Source organism: Rhinolophus sinicus, linkage group LG13, assembly GCF_036562045.2.
Source record: "Rhinolophus sinicus isolate RSC01 linkage group LG13, ASM3656204v1, whole genome shotgun sequence".
Taxonomy (NCBI): Eukaryota; Metazoa; Chordata; class Mammalia; order Chiroptera; family Rhinolophidae; genus Rhinolophus; species Rhinolophus sinicus.
The window spans coordinates 3,439,875-3,459,234 of NC_133762.1; the positions used below are offsets into that span (position 1 = coordinate 3,439,875).

General features: G+C 43.7%; 1 protein-coding gene and 1 non-coding gene across 10 annotated transcripts in view; both read right to left on the minus strand.

The window, feature by feature from the left end:
* TJP1 (tight junction protein 1) overlaps positions 1 to 19,360 on the minus strand; it is a 195,261-nt gene that overhangs the window by 121,776 nt on the left and 54,125 nt on the right. The window lies entirely within an intron of this gene.
* LOC141568372 (small nucleolar RNA SNORD113/SNORD114 family) lies at positions 5,377 to 5,451 on the minus strand. Its single transcript, XR_012491516.1, has one exon. It is a non-coding gene; the product is annotated as a small nucleolar RNA SNORD113/SNORD114 family (small nucleolar RNA).

The window sequence follows — 19,360 nt, forward strand, 5'->3', positions numbered from 1 at the left end:
TGAAGCCCCACAGACGTGTCATCCTTCACAAGCAGATGGGTGGGTACAGAGTCATTTTTGAGGTTCAAAGCTGCATTTGAAATGGGCCTGGCAGGATGGGTGGAATTGTACAGAAATCTGCAGGCACACACATTTCATTCAACAAGCAGTTCTGAACGTTTCTTTTGATGTCTATCTGGCAAAAGAATTTCTTATTAAGTAGACTGACTGTATTTGTCCAGATACATACTTGTGAGGGATTTCCTCTTCCAGGTTTAAACACATGAATTGTGGATATCAGTTGCTCCCAAGTTCAAAGGTGACCTCCCTCGCAGCCCAAACCTAACCCAGGTGCTGGAAACACCTTGGAGAGGAAGACACCACAGGCCGTGCTACACAAACTCACTCCTGGGGGCCCCACTCCCCGGTGCCGGGGGCCACACGCTTCTTTGGGACAGCAAACCTCCTGTGACCAGTAAGTTTCTTTTCTGAATCAAATTGGAAATGTAAAGAAAACAGAGAGGGCTGCTGGCTGACGATCAAGGCAGTTTTCGGAGGCTTGGCAATCGTTTTCAGTTTCATGTTTTAATATTCTCATCTGGTAGAGCTCAAGCACGGGCTCTCCTTTTCCTCCAGGGAGGGCGTGAAGCCGGCTCCGTGCCTGGACGAGGCTCTGGGCTTTGTGGTCTCCAGGGCCTCATGGGGGCTGCTCCAAACAGGCAGTTGTCTCCTGATAAGTCTGGAAACCTTTCTGCAGATCGTTGTTTTCCATTTTGCTGAGAATAAGAAGTACGGTTGGCGTTGCACCAAGTACACCATTAGACCCAGCTCCCAACCAATAGGCTCAAAAACAAGACAAAGGGGCAGAAAGAAAAGCAGCGTTCTTCTCTCTCCCCCTCCTCATCTCCCGCCTCCTAAAAGGTACCAACCCCCCGGCGAGTGTAGTGTTTAGACAAAGCTGACACTCCAGGTTCTCTTTCAGGCTGCCACTCATGACTGTCACCACCCCTCGTCACACCAAATAACAGTAGTGGAGGTGTGGCCACGTGGGGCCTGTGTCATGGCCTCCTTCCTCTCTGAAGAGTCGGGTGACAAGGTGACAGTAGGAACACGTCAGTGACGGGGCTGCAGAGCCCTGCGAAGTCCCCACCGTGTGCTGCCGGAAGCAGTCAGGCCCTCGGCTCACTGGAACTTGGTCCCCACAGCAGTCGGGAAGGAGGGCGAGCCTTACATACAGTGCACGCGATGAGAACGGGGCGTCGTCCACCACGAGACAAGCCCACAGCAGACAGCCGTCGGGGACAGTGGCCCGGCTTAGGAAAGGAAGCCGGCCTCTTCTGGAAGAGGAGAAACCTCAGCAAATCGCTGCCCACATTCTCTCGGAGCGGATGACACAGCATCACAATGAATCTAGAGTGGCGACTTCCCCCTTGGAATCCATGTTAACGAAATTCTCTCAGTCAAGTAAAAACTAGCACAATCACCATTTTAAACAAATTTAGAATAAAAAAATGTCAATTTGTTTGCAAACTTGATCGTGAGCCTTGGGGACAAAAAGTCTAATTCCTTTTTCAATGATGAATGGCTTTAAACACAAGTTAATGAGTGCATAGTGGTATTAGTATTACAATGATTAATATGATGTTTCTAATGATAAATTTATACCCAAACATCACATAAAGATACGGACACGCATATACAGCCGTAGGACCGTGGGGGTAAAGACAGTTCAGGGTTGCAAGTAGCCATTAATACCAATTAAAACAATGTTTAAAGGGTGTTGGATTTTCATTCTCCTCCAACAGTGGACAGTAGCATGTGTTGTACGTCTGCAGGCTGCTGGGGCTGCAGGAAACAAAATCCTGACTTGAGGGAGGATGAGATCTCTTCCACAGGGGTTTCCTGCTCCCCACGGGCCCACACCTGCCACGCACCCAGCAGAGCCTCGTAAGGAGCGCTGAATCGCAGCCTGGCGACCCATGGGGACTTGAAGCAAAGTGTGTACCTGCCCATTGGGTGGGCAGCTCTTGGAGCCACCGTGATCACCTGTGGCCAAGAGAAAGGCAAGACTCCAGTCTTAACTTTCAACCAATACCTGCGAGGCTGTTTAAGTGCTTTCGAGTTTGTTTTCAACTTTTATTGTGTTCCGTACCTCACTGCCGTTGAACACGACAGCCGGCCGACTCTGTTCTCTTCAAGTTATCAGAGTCCACTTTTCCACCTGTTCCAGGAATTCCTAAAGCCAACCATTTGTGCAAGGATCTGAGGATGAACTTCTCCTGGAGAGGCCAAGCTCAAGTCTGTAAATTCTCCCCCAAACACAGGCGGTGGGCTTTGGTTTTCCCACTAGGAGGAAAGTGTCACCATCGTCTCTGCGGGTTGCACCTCCAGTGACCAAATGTGTTGCTACTTCAGCCCAGACTCTGTGCCTCTGCTGCCTCATATGGCAGCAGGTGACTATTTCAATGACACCCTAAAGCCACATTTCAAATGACCCCCGTCACGTGTGGCTGGTGGCAACCATACTGAGCAGTGCAGAAAGTTCTACTGGGTTGCTTTGCTCTACATGATGAAAGATGGGTCTGCTCGAGCTCCTGGTTAGTACAGCACACCTCCCGGCTGTTCACACACAACTGAGACTACGGAAAGGCGGAAAAGCGACCCGGACTGCTGCCCTCCATCCCTCTGAAGACTTCGGGGGCGAGGAAGCAGCGTGAACAACCTGCATGTATCTGTCCGCAGCCTCAAATCATCGCAAACCTTTCCCACCTCCCAGATGCTTACATCTCATATTTATGTGGACATAGCAAAGCCTTCAGTAACCAGGACGCCCACAAAATGGATGCATTTCAGTTCATGTAAATCTGAAGTTTCTCCTCACTTCTGCTCCAATTTTCTGTACAACGTGTCAGTTACTTTGCTGCTTTGGTCTGGCAGCATTCTGCTCTATTCTTTATAAATTCAGGATCCTGCATTAAATAAAATTCACTTTTTAAAAAATAACTTCACGTCAAGCAGTAACAGATACAAAAGATGTTAGAAGATGTGGCTTCACATTCGACTCTAGGACACAAAATGGGAGATTGCTTCCTCAATGGGCTCAAAGCTATACAACAGGGCAGACCTTAAACATGAAATGACCCCCCGGCCCCATTTAATCTTTCTAAAAATGATTCTGTGACTTTCATTCTAAATCAGCTCATTCAATGGACTGCAGAAAATGGGCCACCAAATGACCAGCAGGCACATGATGTCACGCGCAGAAGAGGAAACAGGACCCAAATGAAATTGGCAACTAGTTTAAGTACAAAATTCCTCAGAGACTTAGGCGGCTGGATTAAATGTGGGGGGCAAGTTGAAGAGCTAGTGTATCTACCTGCTTAACAGAGGATGCCCCTCTCTAATTACCCTCCTCAAAGTCTAACAGTTTGAAGTGCCCTGTAGGTTAAAAAACAAACAAAAACAACTCTTGGATCAATTTGGTGAGGGTGTTTTGGAGAGGGACTAGAAATAGTTACATGGACCCCAGATTTGAGCAATCGGTGGCTCACTCCTCCGGCTGTGGCGATGATGTCATCGATGACGTCATCACTCCCCCAAAGCCTCTGACTCTGGTCTTTGCCTTCCTATTGCCCCTCCGGAGGCTGCCACTCCGAGGACTTCCAGATGGAAGGAGTACAAAGATGCCTAAAGCATTTAAATCCTTTGACATGGTTGTTTGAAAGAACTAATCTCATTAATGAAAAAAATGCATCCCCTTGAATGTCAGAACTACTGTTCTCGGTAGAAAGAACACCTAACAAATATCCTGCCCAAGCCCACGTGGACAGACCTCTATTTGATGGTACACAGCTTGAAGTCCACTGGATACAGGCCTGCTTCCTCCAACTACTGTCACAGAAATTTAATTTGGAATCTAATAAAGCAGAAGATTTTTTCCAAGCACTAGGCTTGCCTTGGGACTTAGAGTAAGGCTGGGTCCATTTCCTGCAGCTTGGAAAGCTTTCCAGTAAGAATGTTCCAGAAGGGCTTGGTGACTGTTCCGTGCAGAAAGTTCAGAGAATGCATGGAATGCAGAGTGTCCGTCTGTGTTCTTTTTGACTCTGAATTGTTTCAAGTTGCTTCAATAACATATTTACTCCTCAATGGGAGATTAATTTTGTATCATGACTGAAGGATACAATTATAAAATAAACTGTAATCTCATACATATCTGCCTCACAAGTGTCTCCTTACCTTCACACACACACACACACACACACACACACACACACACACACACACACACTTTTTAGCAGTGAAGCGGTGCCCCCGCCCTTTTAATCCTGAGACCATGTATTCTATCAATGCCATTTAATAGAAGAATGACCAAAGGACAAAGAAGACAAACAGGTATTTTGAGGCAGGGTTTCATTTCTGGCTTTAATTATGAAGATAGGCCTTTCTTTCTCTCTTTCTTCTTTAAGAGAAAAAGTCTCCAGTGATGCCGAGCTGCATTTCAATGCATGGTGACTTTTTAATAAATCTTGCACAATTTGTGCATATAGTCTATGCATAAAATATTTACAGCTCAAGTTTATGAAACAGCAGCCAAATCACGTACATGGAGCTTGACAGCCTCGTGTTTAGGGGGAAAGGGTCACAACTGAGCTCCACTGTCATGCTATTATAAAGTGACCACACGGTACGTACGACAAGTCCTGGATGTTCAAAATGTCTGGGAAAAAGTCTTTAGACCAAACGGTAAGGGCACCCCACTAAAGCATGGACATCCCGTTAACTGTTCTCTCCTTGCACAGAATCTGAAAGCAGATCTTTTCTGCTAAATTATCTGGCACCTGCTCGTTATCTGTACTTGTTGCTGCACTGAACTCGCACTAGGAAAAATAAACATCTTTTGAAAGAAAGTGATTTACAAACACATGCCTGTAATGCCTGAAGTATCCTTTTAAAATAGAGCTGGAGAAGCCTTATTCAATGGTTCTGAGCAGATGCTCCGCGGACCACTCGGGGGGTGTATTAGACCTGCAGTCCCCTACCCCCCATCCTGGCCCGCAGACCTCAGAGCCGGGACACCTACAGTTTTAATAAGCACCCCATCTCATTCTTGTGTACATTACATTTGGACAACCTCTGTTTTCCTATCTCTTCCCTTTTCAAACACAGAAACTTGAACCCAGTGGCCCAAGATTGGAGCGGCAGAGCTAGGCAGAACAATGCAATAATGAAAACATCACACGGGAGCTCTGTAATACACGTAACAGTTACTAAAAACTAGCCTGTACAAAGGCAGAATGAACAGTTACATTTTCTGCAACTATCTGACAGCAACATCTGAAGGATTTCCCATTCATTCTTTTAGTCTGCAAATCGTGTGTGTGTGCGCGCGCATGTGTGTTGGATCTTAAAGTTCCAGACACGTATTATGCGTCATCCGTGACTCGCACGCTGGCAGTTCTCATCATTGATCTACAAATCTGAACTGAATGCCCACATTCCATAGGGCATCACTGTCCTAACTACAAAAGTGCCCGCATGGTGTCTGCAAGTGAGCAGAGCTGGGACATTTGCACAAACAAGTGCAACCCGCGTTAGCCTGCACCATGGCAGGAGGCTAACTGACGCGCTCTAAGAGGTCTCTGAAGCTAGCCCTCTCTTCTGCTTCACACGAGCAAGAAAGACTGCACAGGAAGGCCTTTCGGCCAGGGAGGAAGGCGGGCTGGGCCGGCAAGGGCAGGGGACCACTCACGCTCACTGCCAAGTGTGCACACGGAGGGAAGGCTTCCATCGTCCTGAGTGGCAACCTTCCAAAGCAGCGCTTAACGTGAACTAGAAAGGAGAGGTGACAGGAGCCAGACGCTCTCAGGCCTGGCGGTTCCTCTCCAGAACTGCCAGGCCGGCCCAGACAGGGCTGCTTTCCGTGACCCCACACCCCTCACACTCGCCTACTTTTCAGGCTCTGTTGTCGATCTGGGCCCTGCCCTCTCCCCTACGCATACTCCAAGTTTTGACAAGAAACCCCAACATTCACCAGATGTGTTACAGATTATTCTTGTACGGATGGGACAAGGCTCAGAGGGTACTGGCAACTTCCCTGGGGTCATGAAGTGAGAGTGGCAGCTACCAGGCTTTCTCCCCGCTGCCCTTTTCTCTCCCTCCTCCTTTATCAGTAAATGCTCCCCCCCTGCCCCCACCCCTCCCCATGATGCTGAGGACAGGCAACAGACGACTACCCGGCATTTTTAACCTTTAAAATAACACCAAAAACTGATACACAATCTGCCAATCTGCTTTTCTTTTCTGCTTTGGGCCAGTGACTTAAAAAAAAAAAAAGTGAGGGAGGAAAACAGGACTGACCTAGAATTGCCAACCTTTTGTTTTGCTGTCTAAGAACCTTTGGAACGATTTTATACAACATAGGAAAGCCACTAATTCCGTAAAGAGCAATTCTTGAAGTAGAATAAATTCACATTATGAAAAACACTTTATTTCTTAAATTATTATTTTGCCTCAGACTAGTAAGCACTGCATCACGTGGCTCGGTCTGCGGTACAGTCGGCCCTCCGTCACCGCAGGTTTCGTGTCCATGGACTCAACCAACTGTGTATTGAAGATATTTGAAAAAAAACCTCAGAAAGTTCCAAATGGCAAAGCTTAAGTTTGCCACGCTGCAAGCACTGCACTGGAGAATGAAGTTAATGTGTAAGCAGACCCTGCTGTAGCTCACATGCAAACAGGTCATTGCAAATATTACACCATGTCGTACAAGGGACTTGGGCGTCCACGGGTTTAGGTACCCACAGGAGTCCTGGAACCCATCCCCCCAAACTGAGAAAGGACTGTTCTTAGAAACGACTTTAGGCTGAGAAATGGAATCTATACCTCAGAGAGTCTAAATAAATAAATAAATAAATAAATAAATAAATAAATAAATAAATAAAACAAAAAACAAACAAAAGAAAAAAAGCAGGGAAAGGAGGCTTGTGAAGAGCAGGGAAAAGAGACATTTGAGACATTTCAATAAGCACAAGTTCCACTCGATAATTTTAGATTTGAAAACCCCTCATCAACTGTAATCCAGGCTTTGCCTGTTCCTTGAGCCAACACAACCAAGCTAGATGAGACGCCAACTTAAAAACATTGTGTGCATACATAAGTGTAAACATCGGTGCAGGAAAACCAGGTTACGTCAAAACCTATCGTTTAGTAAGATCCCATGGAATGTCTCTTCAAGAAGTAAAGCCACTAACCATACTTCATTACATTTTTATTAATTTAAAGTATTACTATTTTATCATTTGAAAATGTTTTGTTATTTTAAAAATTTCAAGAAATTCAGGCCAATGCTAAAAGACATGAGACAGAAACCAGTACTTAAATATTATAAAGATAATAAAAGACTTATTTTGAGAAGATGACGATTAGATTTAATATAAATGAATGAATGAATATAAGATACACAAAATCAAAATGTCAGTTATCAGCAGTCTAAAAATAAGATGAAAATGACATCAAAACACGAACTACAAAATAAGTGGTAATAACCATAATAAGAAGGGTGTGACCTATTTAAAGAAAATGGGAAAATTCTGTGAGAAATACAAAAAGTAAGATTTGAGTAAACACATACATAGTCCCTGTTTGACTCGGATGACTAAAAACTTACTTGGCCAGTTTTTCCTAAAATAATTTGTAAATTCAACAAAAGTATCCCAAAATTCATCTGAAAGAACAAACAGGCAAGAATTACAAAGAAAATTTGCAGAAGAAGTAACCTGAGGGGCGTCAGCCCTATCAGATAGTATTTTAAGCAGTGTGGCTCTGGAAGAAACACACAGACCAGAGAAGACAACCCAGAAATAAAACTTACACATATTATACAGAGATCACAAATCAATCAAATGAAATTGGGGAAGGATTATGCCAACTGGGTAGCAATTCAGATGGGAAAAAAAGGCCCCCTCATTCAAGTCCCAAAACTGAAACATTATACCATGTTTCCCCCAAAATAAGACCTAGCTGGACCATCAGCTCTAATGCGTCTTTTGGAGCAAAAATTAATATAAGACCGAGCCTTATTTTACTATAATATCAGACCAGCTTTTACATAATATAAGACCGGGTCTTACATTAATTTTTTTCCAAAAGATGCATTAGAGCCTATGGTCTGGCTAGGTCTTATTTTCAGGGAAACGGTAAATTCTATTAGATTGGTACAAAAGAAATTGCAGTTTAAAAGGTTAAAAATAATTGCAAAAATCGCAATTACTTTTGCACCAGCCTATTAAAGAGTTTAACGACAAAAAAAGTTTTAAGGTAAAAAATGTGTATGTGATATTTCTGGAAAAGAAACACCAAACTGGAAAAAATATTTGGAATTAAAAATGGTCATCAAAAGACTAAGCGATTTCCAATAAACAGACCTGTAACATTTGTATCAGATTTGCTAGTAGCCAGTCAACCAGCACAAACTTTTAGGAAGGAAATTTGGCAACATATGTAACTGGTATCTTAAGTATACTGGTACCTATGACCCAGTAATTTCACTCTGGGACTCTATCTAGCCTAAGGAAACAATTACACATGATAAAACACTGTCTGTGCACAAAGATGCTTATCACAGTGAAAAAAATTGGAGACAATGTGAAAATGCATTAAAGAGCAGTTAAATAAACTATGTAGTCTTTTCACATGATGCTTGGAAACAATGTGTAATAATGTTTAAGTTTTTATGATATAATGTTAAAAAATCAAGATACTAATTGCATATTCAATGAGGGATAGAACTGTTTTTTAAATTTAGATTTATGTATATTAAAATATTTCATTAAAACATTTACTAAAATACTATATATGTATCCATTTCATGTATGTGTATGTTCATATATATATATATATATAGTGTATAAATATATTACGTATATTATTATATCACACACACCCACACCCATAACTTGTTAAAAAAAACAAGGACTAGGCCAAAAGGCATTAATGTAGCATTACCATTCATTTCAAAGTATAATAATTCCCAGAGCATCCTAAAGTCCCAATTGTTTTCCCCAAAATAAAGTCATAAAAAGCCCATTATGAATTAAGTGTACATTAAATAGTCATACTTAGAACGACCAATCATTTAAAATTAAAACACAATTAATTTGTTTCCTAACATGGGTAACACGAAAACGTTCCGCATGCAAGTATTCATTGTTCCCATCGCCACCTTGTACACCCTGACAGTACACGAGGAAAACCTACGTAAGGTGTGGCTCTGGCGCAATGTTCCCAGAACTCCAGAGGCTGGAACTTCATGCGCTTTCACTTATGTCTTTGGAATGTGCCCCTGACAGAAGCACGAGAGGAATGTCCATTACAAAGGGATGTTAATCAAAGGAGTACAGAGAGGGGCTGAAAGCCCAACAAGAATAACAGGAGAACGCAGAACCCAAAGGGGCAGCAGAGACAGACTGAATGTCACCAAGTGCCATCGCTGAAAACTGCCCCCTAAAATGGTGCTCAATGGAAGGCCAAGGACTCCTGCTCCCCAAGACCAAGAGAAGGGAAATCTGTTCCCTCAGCTGGATAATCAATCCTGAAGAAAGTTAAGACGAGAGGCCGCAGAATCAAATTCATGGCATGTGTGTTTGTATTTTGCTTTACTGTAAAGTACAAGACAATCTCGGAGTGAATGCCATTTAAAGTGTCAGTAATGTTTCAGAAAACCTGTCAGAATGGTCTCATCATCTGAAAGTTGAAAGATGTATCAGAAATGTATTGCATTTAAAAAAACACTTATGTTTGAGGTAAATTGATTACTCTAATTTATTAGATTTTGTTTGTGGCAGGCGTTTTTTTTTCTATTGAGATTATAAATTTGCCTCAGGTATTTTAAATGCTTAAAAATACCTATGAACATAGTTTAAAATGTTTGAGGGAAATCCAATGAACTAAAATTAAACAAGTCATAAAATAATATGCATCAAAATAAATATTCATCAATGGAATAAGCTTTGTAAATTGAAAAAGAAAAATGGGCTTTTAAAAAGTGTAACTTCCATATGCTGAGTAATATTTTTAAACACAAGTAACTACAGCAGTTCTTTGTAAGGCCAGCTTCATTTACTCCTCCCCCAGGATCTCTTGCAGGCGGACTGGGGGGCGGGGACTTCCGTGTGAATGGCATGACAGGCTCTATTCCCTCCCCAGCTGTCTCCCTTGTTGAGGTCACACAGTAGTTCATCCCACCCTCCAGAGAGATGCGATGCCACAGGCATTATCAAGTCGTATGTTTTACTACAGATTTCATGGGTAATAGCAGAATTATACTTTTTCCACCTACTACATAGCAAAAAATAATAATAATAGTTTCTTCCATAAGATATCTCATTCCTTCTGCATCAAAATTCTCTTTCTGGCAGCTTCATTTTTTTCTCTTTCCTCCTCTCCCATCGCCTCTCTTCAGATAGAGTTCTGACCTCCAGCTGTGTGCCCCACCCAGCGAAATAGAAGTTGCACAGTGAACCATACAGCGGGGCCACACACACCCCCATCCCTGTTCCACCCCTCCCAGTGTAAAAGCCCAACAAAACTGGGAGGGGGGATAGAATCCTGCTGCCAGGAAGTGAAATTCCTCCCATATCATTTAAAATAAAACGATTGTTAGAAGCCCCTTGTAGCAACACGAGACCTCGGGGGGAACAGGCCATCAGAAGGACAGCTCCTTCACCATTTTTGCTTAATTCTTCACACCATCAGGAAGCTCTTGACACTGGAAAAGCTGCAGGTAGGGAAGGGCACGCCTGACAACTTCAAGGCCCAAGCGAATCACTCCCACTGCGATGAAAAGCAACGGCTGATGCTCCCATGGGGCCACCGCTGGTGTGGCTCGTAAGGGACAAACAGGGACAGCTGCCAGGACATGGGAACCAGACCGCTGTCGTCCCAGTTTGCAGAAGGGTAAGATTCTGGAAATTACAAACTGGTAGACATGGCACCGACTGCTCACACCACTCTAGGGCACACAGAATAATCTATGTAGCACGGTCAATACGAAACGTGTTGAAACACGATTGGCCCCTCCTTAGTCCTGCGCGGAGAGCTTGATGAGATGGCAAGTCTCTACCCAACTGCTAGAGGACGACAGGCCATCCTTTCTCACTGTCTCATCTACTGTCCAAAAAGCAGAGTCACTGCTAAGTCAAGGCCACAGAAGAGGGCAGGAGCTGTTAAGAAGAAGACACTGGAGGGGGGATGTCCTCGTTCGAGTCCTGCCAGCCCATGAGCGCCCTGCACAAAGGGACGGAGCACGGCTCAGGGACTCAGGGCGCTGGGGTCCAGCCCAAGCAGTTCCATCCCAACAGCAGCATCTTTTCCCAGGATGCCTTCCGCGGCCCTACAAACACCTGACGTCAGGAACCTGGAGTTCAAACCTTTCTCCACTCAGCAACTTGAACCCTCCCTGGGCTTCAGTCCTGCTGTGAAATGGGGGTGAGTCAGCCTCCGGACTGAGGGCGAGGACGAAAAGCCAACAGGGATGGGAAGCTCTGCACACAGTGCCATCCTGGGAAAATCTGGATCTACGGGCTCCAGCTCAAATCCTGAGGTTCCTGACCAGAGGTTGACACCAGAAACTCTTCACTCAGATCCTTTCTGACCATCGTCTTTTCACTGCAATTCAAATTTACAATGGGCACTACTGAAAAAAGAGTTCTCTGAACAGTATTTTAGTTTTCTATTCGCCCCACTTCGTAGGCTACAAAAACAAAAGCTTTGGGAGCCACAGGCTTATTATACCTGTTCTCTCCATCCTCGGCACCGCCCCCGCCCATTTTTCTGTGTGACTCAAATTCTATGAAGCAACGTTTATGTAATAGGTAGGCTTTTGCAAAAAAGTGGGGGAAAGGCAGTCTCACCGCCTTGAGAAGCTTTTTCCCTGGTGGTTTTGTTAACTATGCGTCTGGGGCCAGATGAACAGACATGCAGTCACTTGTGCGGCACACACGGAATGGTGTGCTCTGTCCACACACTTGACAGGGGTGATTAGATTAGGAAAGATTCAAAATGGGTACTAGTAGGTACATAAAGGAATCCCAACAGAGCCAACAGCTATTTTTTGAAAGGCGAAGTCTCTTGAATTTTCATCGTTATATTTAATGGTGGCGTTTCAGAATGGTTCAGATAGGATCTGTCAGAGAAGAGAAACACCACATGTTTGTTACCTAATGCGAACAGAATCTTAAACTGGAAGAATTATTCCTACCCACATTCTCTAGAAGTGAGAAAATGATATAACACATGTTTAGTAAATATATGAAAATATGTAGGTTACAGATCACTGATAAAGACCAAAAGATACTCGAATTTTTTGTTCCCATTGATTAGGTTTTGGCTATAATAGCGTGGTGGCTGAAATGAAATACGCACAGAAAAACAAGGGTTGGTCTCTCTGAAAGGGACGGTAATGATCATCTTATTAGGCCTCTCTGTTTGCTTTTGCATGCACCCTCAGCAGCCCTGAAAAAAATTAAGCCAACATTTCATGAGGCAGAAAGTGATTCCTAAAGAAAGAGCCGAAAAGGGAGGCCGGATGGCTCAGTTGATTAGAGCGCGAGCTCTTAACAAGGCTGCCAGTTCAATTCCCGCATGGCATGGTGGGCTGCACCCCCTGCAACTAAAGATTGAAAATGGCGACTGGACTTGGAGCTGAGCTGCGCCCTCCACAACTAAGACTGAAGGACAATGACTTGGAGCTGATGGGCCCTGGAGAAACATAATGTTCCCCAGTATTCGCCAATGAAATTTATAAAACAACAAAAAAAAAGCCTAAAAAGCATAAAATGCCACGATCCCCGTCAGTGGTAGGTAACAGAGTACCTCCACTAGCATGAGGGAGTGGCTGTCTCTTCTGTTTTTCATTATATCTGATCAGAAAAGTCCCATTTCCTTACTTTATGTATCCAACTGACTCCTTTTCCATTAGCAACCAAAGCCTGTTTTCTTCTCTGTTCTCAATTACTCGTAAGTCGCTCCTTTGCCTCCAATCATAACGTTGCTGTTATTCACTAATCTAACTTCTTACCTCATTAGCTTTCTCTCTGTTGTCTTCGGGAACTTTTGCCAGTGCTGTGTATCTGGCCAGCTGTGAGGGCAGCCCTTGGGGCAGGCAGCGGGCACAGCAGCGTCAGGGGCACAGGTGTGCGGGAGGGAGGCCGCCAGACAGGTGGTCACAGCCACGCGGTGGAAGCCCTGGGAACCCCAACCTCTTCTTGAGTGAAGTGCAAATGACCACACTACTTCACCCCAGGTTTCCTGAGAGGTTTAAAGACCCCTGGGAGGCACATGAGGAGTTTGAGCATCAGAAAAAAGGAGTAGGAACTGTCACTTTTCTCTTTTCCTCTTGGTCATTACAAAAGTTTGCTGACCCATGACCTAGAACAACAAAGTTCCATACAGCATTCTCGTTATAAAATATACTACAGCCATGTTCACTTTAATGGGATTATTTGTTATATATTGTGATTAAACTATGAGTAATGGGTGAAGTGAAAGGACTATTGTTACATAAGTTCTCCTTCTACTAATATAATCCATTTTTAATTTCTATATTCCAGGGTCTCAATAATGATAGGTAACTTGGCAAAACTGGTAATTACCCTGTTTCCCCGAAAATAAGACCAAGCCGGACAATCAGCTCTAATGCATCTTTTGGAGCAAAAATTAATATAAGACCTGGTATTATAGTATATATTATGTTATATTATATATTATTACATTTATTATATTATATTAGACCCAGTCTTATAGTAAAATAAGACCCACCCAGTCTTATAGTAAAATAAGACTGGGTCTTATATTAATTTTTGCTCCAAAAGACGCATTAGAGCTGATGGTCTGGCTAGGTCTTATTTTCGGGGAAACACGGTATATACACAATTGCCTCACCCGGAAGACCAAAGAAATACTCAATCATGCAGGTGCTAAATTCAGATCTTAGAGGTTACCATGCAAACTCTGTCAGATTTTGGCCAAATCCCTTCATGGCAAGAAAGTCAAGGACATAATTTCTGTCCTTTTTAAAAAAAATAGCACTTATATGCTCTGCAAGTCTTTAATCAAATCCTTATCTTACAGTCTCCACCGTGTAGTAAGGTGGTGGGGCAGTGGCGTCAGACAGGTTCAGATTCTACTGACGAGCTACGTAATCTGCATAATCTGTGCCTTAATTTCTGACTCAGCATCAGAAGAGTGATAAATGTCTACAAGCACACAGCCCAATGCCTGGCACGGCGGGTCGTCAAGTTACGTTTGCATTCACATCAACAAACCCTACTGCATGCTGCTTTGTGCCTGGCTCTGACTCTGCAAGGCCCAGAGATGCGCACGGGGGGAAGACGGGAAATCCACCGTCTGGGAGTTCGCAGTCTAGTGAAAGAAGAAAGATTCCTCTGCAGTACGTGGTTCAACCGCAGTTCCAGAAATGCCCACAGGATACGGAAGTCAGGCAGGGAGGGCATGTGGACTCCGAAGGGGGATGTATATCTAGCAGGGCATCCAGGAGTAGGTGACGTCACAGGAGGAGAACAGATGAGGAGAAGGACAGGAAACTGAGGCAACGCTCGGCCAATGGTGAAGGATGATCGTCTACCACTGAGACGCCGGTCACTGCGTCCTGAAGACCACAGCACACATGGCTCCTTCTGAATGTTCCTTGCCTATATAGTTGTTACATTTGGTGTGACTGTTCTTGCTTTCACAGCAGTAGCTCAATTCAGTCAACTCTAGGCAGCAGCGTAACTCTGCATTATAGACCTCTGAGGCAAAATTCTGCAAAAGTCCAGCTGTCTGAGGAGGGAGGCCCTACATCACATCCCTGGGGCTTTCTCTTTCCATAGATCCAAGAACCACAGAAGCCTCTGGGGCCTTCTGAGTCTCAGCAGTGAACAAATGTCACTTTTAATAACATTATTCAACGGGTGATGTGCTTGCTTAGTGCTCAGTTCTGATTCCAATATTTTTATACTGTTCACGTCTAGTACCAGCCTATAATTCTGTATTTCATTGTTCTTAATAAGATGAAATAAAAGGACTACAAAAATTAAAATAAGATGGGCAAATAAGCCATAAGTTTCGGCATTTCCCTCCAGTTCACAAGATCAACCCTTAAGACAACTCTATTTCCAAGAGTTGGAAGATAAAGAGGAGAAAAAAATCCAGATACTAAATCAAATCATTAACAACATGACATTTGGTTCTTTAATTTGAATCATGGAGAGCTCTGAACTTTTATTTTGTGAGAAAATGGAAAAATGGGAAATAAACAGAAATAGGCCATAAAGAAATGGAAATTTTAAAACCTTTCTGCTGAAAGGAAATGGAGCCTTGTATTTTTTCCGCTTGCTGGTTATTTGAAAGTTAGATTTAACCACTTGAGAAAATGTTAAGTCAACACTCAAGTGTCATAAGTTTGTATTTTGTTCTAACCGACAGTGTAAGTGGAGGAAGAAATCACTAGTATACTAAGGATAAAATAAACTCAGTTAATTACATGGAAAACAATCAGGGGTCAGGCTTAATTAAAACAAAACAAAACAAAACACCTTTCTATCCAATCGCAACACTCATAAGTTTACGGGAGTAGAGTCCTACTGCCATTTATAAACACCTTCAAAAAATGATCAGGAAAATGAGAACTATTCATTATTAATGGTCCCTTTTTTGCCATGAGCTCATTCTGTTAAGACAGCACTCCTTTACTTAATAAATTGCACTAAAGTACCATTCGCCCTGCCCTAAAGGGATCACTTTGGTTCTAAGGAAACGGGTAAGAACTAGAAGAGGTGGAAACCAACAATTTAGCAAGTTCACATCTGTTACACACGCCATTAACTTCTAAGGGAAAAAACACACACCTGTCAACCCCATTTAAGAAAAGTGTCTTCTATCTAACAGGCCAGGTCGTGACGTAAGTGATTCACCGGCAATCTGTAAACACTGGCAGCCCCCTTGCTCCCTCATCCATCTCCCATCTCCATATACTTGGTGGCTTCTGACTCAGGGAAGGGTGAGCGTGAAGGAGGCAAAGCTTTCCCGCTGGTCTATGTATCATCTTTTCCCAAGCTCTACATCTAGCTCAAGATGAAGAGTTTACAAAGGCATAAAACATGCCTGCCACAAATTTCATGATCAGTTCCCTCCCATGATCAAATGTACTTTTAACATCACGTACTATTTATCTAGAAGGATGTCCCTGCCATTTGGTAAAACAGTAAAGAGTAAATCCTTACTCCTTGACAAACTATTTAGTGTCCCATAGTACACATTTAACCTGACCAAGTTTCAAAGTATTTAAAAAAAAAAAAAATCAGAAAATTTCCCTTGACGGTCTTCAAGATATTTGTCCTTTCTTTTGCAGAAATCAGAGGAGAACTTTTGTGAATAGCAGCCATGTAAGCAGATGTTGTGTTTGGGTTTGTTATGATTTCGAATGCACTTGTTTATGGCTCGAGTGAAGCTGTCCTAATCTGAGGGGGACTGTCCCCACTGGGGAGGCTGTGACAGGATACTGTCATCGTATGTTGCCATCAATAAGGTTGGCTGTTGACAGGCACCGCTGGGGACTTATCAATGACATACGGAAGTGTGGCTATGACATAAAGGACGTTTCAACTTCAAACGTTGAGTCACTGAGGACGTTCCAGAGTGTTCTGTGTGGGCAAGGCCGCTCTGCAGATGGACAGAAAGCTCCACCGTGGCCAGGCTGCTCGGCCGGCAGCAGTGCTACACCAAGCAGCAGCCTCCGAGAGAGAAGGGACATTTGTCCTGCCTTGGTGAGCCTACCTCGACCCTTGGAGCAGCCCACCTTGCTTGCCAACACCCGCGCCATCGCCTGTGAGCTACATGTCCCAGCAGTGAGGGGCCTGAGCTGGCAGCTGACAGCCAGCCCATAGCTAGAAGGGCTGAATACTGAGGACTACCACGTAGAAAGGTCCACCTCAGCTACACTTGACTTTCTTTAGCCCCGCTTTGCCTGGAACGATAGTGTAATTAATCTGTCACGTGTTTGGAGTGTTATTTTTTACTGGCTTATTAAGAGATATGATCCTGTAGGCTGCTGGCTTATGAAATATTATTATTATAATGGTATTTCCCAAAGTGAACTTGCGTTAAATTATTGGCAGAGACAATCTCACTCTCGGAGCATAACTGGCTGCAGAAGAAACAGGAGGTCATAGCAATGGGAAATCCCTTTATGGAAATTTAACTTGGAAAAATCCAAAAGAGGACGTGTGTTTGCAGTTGGCGACCTGAAGACAAGATGTCAGGCTCGTACCAGATGAGCCGCAGGGCTGGGCAGCAGAAGCGCTGGGACGCGGCCGCCTCGCTTATCGCCTCTTCAGCCTCCTGGAGCTGGGTGAAAGGTCTGAAATAGCTACAGCACATTGCGGCAGAGCTGGATTGGCTTTGGTGCCCAAGTCCGGGATCAGTGAACGCGTCTGGATAAACAGGAGGGAGGGAGGCCAGGGGCAGAGTGGCAGGAAAAAAGAGGGCGGGCCCTGCAGGCTTTTGTTCTAAATGTGCTCAGAAGCCACAGAAGGATGTTGAGCCTGAGAGTGACTGGGTCAGATTGACATTTGAAAACAATTGTTGGGCTGCTGTGGTGACATCAGACTCAGGCTCCTGCCATGACAGGGTGGCTTGGACCCCGCAGGTGGAGAAGCAGTAACAAGTGATCAGGTGTAAGAGGTATACTAATTAGAGGCGAAGACGCAGGATGTAAGAGGAAGACAGAGTTACATCACTACCTCTTTTCATAAATAAAAATAAGTTCCCAATTGTTTGACGCGTTATGATAAACCATACAAATGAAAACCAGATAAGGGGTACAAACAGTTTACAAAATAAGAAATGTGTATCAAAAGATTTCAACATCACTAGTAATTACAGAAATGCAAATTAAAACAAAACAGAAAATATGCTTCCCCCCCGCCCCCACTCTGATTGGAAAAGACATTTGAAGATAACTGTAGAGGGTTGAATAGTAACCCCCAAATTCATGTCCACCCAGAACCTCCTAATGTAACCTTATCTGGAAAAAGGGTCTCTGCAGATGTAATTAGTTAAGATGAGGGCACACTGGGTTAGAGTGTGTCCTAATCCAATGGCTGGTATCCTAAGAAGAGGAGAGGAGGACATGTGACAATGGAGGCAAGGTGGCGTGATGCAACTACAAGCCAGGGTCACTGAGGAGCCAGGAGCCACCAAAGCTAAGCAGCAGCAGGGAGAATTCTTCCACACGGGCTTTGGAAGGAGCACGGCCCTGCGCGCACCTGATTTCAGATTTCCAGTCTCTGGAATTGTGACAGAATACACTGCTGTTGCTTTCAGCCACCAGGTGTGTGGTTATTTGTTACAGCAGCCCTGGGAAATTAATACATAATACATGTGTTGCCAAGAGCATGGGAAGCAGTCACTACAATATCCTGTTGGCAAAAGCATAAATTAGTAGTATAACCCTCGGCAAAGACGATTTCACAACGCTCACGATTTTAAATGACCAGATCTTTGCACCCAGCAATACCAATGTGAGGAATTTATATTAAGGAAATAATCAGAACTGTGTGGAAGATTTCAAAGAAGACTATTCATCCTAGGGTTAACATTGCAAAGACTCTAAAAGTTCAAAAATTTGAAATTAGTAAAATATGGTGTTAAACTTACGATGAAATACCACGTGGCTATTACAACAAATTTGGACTAGAAGATAGTTTGGTGGTCTCTTACAGAACTAAACATACTCTTAACATGGGATGCACAATCACGCTTCTTAGTATTTACCCGAATGCGTTGAACACTTGTGTTCACACAAAAACCTGCACACGGATGTCGACAGCAGCCAAAACATGGAAGGGACCAAAATACCCTTCAATATGTGAATGGATAAACAGACTATGGTCCATCCAGACAATGGAATATTGTTCAGCAATAAAAAGAAATGAGCCATGAAGCCACGAGATGACACGGAAGAACCTTAAATGCACATTACTAAGCGAAAGAAACCAGTCTGAAAGGGCTACATACTACATGATTCCAACTGTATGACTTTCTGGAAAAGGTGGAACTGTGGAGGCAGTAAAGGTCAGTGGTCGGCAGGGGCTGGGGGCCCGGGGAGAGGGGTGGATGGGTGACGCGCATGACGTTTTCACAGTGGCAAATCTATTCTGTAAGACATGTAGTGGTACCTTCATGTTATTATACATTTGTCCAAACCCATCAAATGCACAACACAGAGTGAATCCTGAGGGAAACTATGGACTTCGGGTGACAATGATGTGTCAGCATAGGTTAATCAACTGTAACAAATGGGCCACGCTGTTGTGAGGTTGAC